This window comes from Chlorocebus sabaeus, chromosome 14 (assembly GCF_047675955.1).
Source record: "Chlorocebus sabaeus isolate Y175 chromosome 14, mChlSab1.0.hap1, whole genome shotgun sequence".
Taxonomy (NCBI): Eukaryota; Metazoa; Chordata; class Mammalia; order Primates; family Cercopithecidae; genus Chlorocebus; species Chlorocebus sabaeus.
In genome coordinates this window covers 40,987,187-40,990,045 of record NC_132917.1, presented here as the reverse complement: position 1 = coordinate 40,990,045, position 2,859 = coordinate 40,987,187, and positions in this window count along the sequence as shown.

The following is a 2,859-nucleotide window of genomic DNA, read 5'->3' as shown; positions in this document are numbered from 1 at the left end:
ATCTGACAATGCTAACATCTTTGCTAAACCTGAGTTGACTTTGATTAAATACTTTTTTTCTTTTCATTATCAATTAATGTTTTCACCACCTTTGCAGGGCTGCTAATATTTTGATGCCTGATATTGTAAATACTAACTTGTGAGTGCTAGATATTTTTGTATTCATATTTGAACTTTCTTCTGGGACTCAGTTATGTTACTTTAAGAAAGTTTGATCCTTTTGAATCTTGATTTAAAATTTGTTAGATGGTAACAGAGCTGTCTTATTCTAGGACAGGTTTGTTCAACTTCAGCATTATTGACATTTGGGGTTGGATAATTTTTTAGCATAGATCATTGTCATGTGCAAATAGGATGTTTGGCATGATTCCTAGATCTACCTGCCTAATGCCAATAGTACCCTCCACCTTCAGTTTGACAAGCAAACATTTTTCTACACATTTCTCAATGTCCCATGGGGTTCAAAATCACCTCTGGTTGAGAATCACTGGTTCAGAACTAATTACTACATACTCCTGAGGCAAGACCATTCTGAATGCCCTACCTGGTCTCCATGAATTACAGGATTTTTTTTTTCTGGCTGGTGGGAATCTTCTCAAATTTGTGAAGTGTTAGGCACTCCTCCCCTGATCCTTTGAGAGGGTTCTTTCCTCAGCTTTTTCAGGTTGTTTCTTTACATCCATGTGCCGATCACTATTATGCCAAATGCTTGTGGGGGCCCTCTCTCCTCTCCAGCATTTTTTCTTGCTAATGCTAGCTGCTTGGTCTCCTCTTATTCTCAGTTCTGTCTCTTCAATTCATAGTATCTGATAGGTACCCTTTCTCTGTACTGCAGCCCAAAAATTCGCTCAAAGCAGAAAATGGGCATCTTTGTAAGCCTTACCTTGTTCATTTCCCAACATCTCTCAGGGATCACTGTACTGCATTATGTAATGTTCAGTGTCTCAAGACAGCTGTTTTACATATTTTGTCAAAATTTTTTATTGATTCAGGGAAGAAAATAAATCTTATCACTTTACTCCATCTTGATTTGAAATGATAGTATCCAATGCATATTCTTTAACCATTGTCAAACCATTCTTTTATATAGTTTCCTCACTTACATTTCTCTCTTATCATTCAACAACCTTCTTTTTCCTCTGGTCTTCCTTATCAATTGATATTTTTATGATAATATCTGGATAGACAGATAATAGATAATACCTGGAGTATCAGGATATCTATTTGACAGTTATCAGCATATAGCCTGAATTAAAGTTGTGGGACTGGATAAGATTTGCCTATATAAAAAGTAAAGAAGGAGAAAAGAAAATGACTAAGAATTGATTCTTGTATATGTGATGTTTGAATTAATGTGTTCCATAGAAATAATTTAACATATATTTGCATGCAAGATGAATTCGGTTGTATATGCTTATCTCCATTTTAAGACTGACTAAACCTTGAGTACCGGGACTATGGCTTCTCTGCCATCTGTTATCTCAGTATAAAGTAAATAGTTAATGAGGAAATTGATGATGAGTGGTGAATGTAGCAAAGAAGAGAAAGGGTAAGGATGAACAAAGAAGTTGGAAAAATGCTGTGCTAGATTGTATTTATCATCTGATTCTGCAATGATTTGAAATAATTGCAATCCTAGTCAGCCAGAAAAAAACAGATAATTATTTTGCTTTACCTTTAGCAAGAAATAGAGTTTAATTCTCAATCACCAGAACAAATGTTTAGATGGAGTTTTAATTGGTTTTGCATCTTCAAAAAGGCTACCATCTGTATATGTTTAAGGCTACCATCTGTATATGTTTTCTATAACCAACACAAATGTCTACAGTGATATGGAACAATACACTTGAACTTTATGGAATGTGGCTATCTGGATAGTTTTATGGTTATTTGGATTAAATAATAAAACTGAAAACGAATTTACTTGACTTTGTTATGGATGCTTCCGTAATTGTAAAGTAAAATGTACACATCAATATGAAAATTCTTTTTTTTCTTTATTTCTTCTAAAAAAATGGGATACATGTGCAGAACGTGCAGGTTTGTTACATAGGTATATGTGTGCCATGGTGGTTTGCTGCACCTATTGATCCATCCTCTAAGTTCCCTCCCCTCATCTCCCATCCCCCAACAGACCCTGGTATGTGTTGTTCCCCTCTCTGTGTCCGTGTGTTCTCAGTGTTCAACTCCCACTTATGGGTGAGAATAAGCGGTGTTTCGTTTTCTATTCCTGTGTTAGTTTGTTGAGGATGATAACTTCCAGCTTCATCCATGTCCCTGAAAAGGACTTGATCTCATTCTTCTTATGGCTGCATAGGATTTCATGGTGTATATGTACCACATTATTTTTTATCCAGTCTATCATTGATGGGAATTTAGGTTGGTTCCATGTCTTTGCTATTGTAAATAGTGCTGCAATAAACATGTGTGCATGTATCTTTATTGTAGAATGATTTATATTCCTTTGTGTACATACTCAGTAATGGGATTGCTGGGTCAAATGGTATTTCTGGTTCTAGATCCTTTAGAAATCATGAGGAATCACCACACTGGCTTCCACAATGGTTGAACTAATTTACCTTCCCACCAACAGTGTAAAACTCTTCCTATTTCTCCATAGCTTCTCCAGCATCTATTGTTTCCTGACTGCTTAATAATCTATTCTGACAGGCATGGGATGATATCTCATTGTGGTTTGGATTTGCATTTTTTTGATGATTGGTGATGGTGAGTTTGTTGGCTGCATAAATGTCTTCTTTTGAGAAGTGCCTGTTCGTATTCTTTGCCCACTTTTTGATGCGGTTGCTTGTTTTTTCTTGTAAATATGTTTAAGTTCCTTGTAAATTCTGTATATTAGAC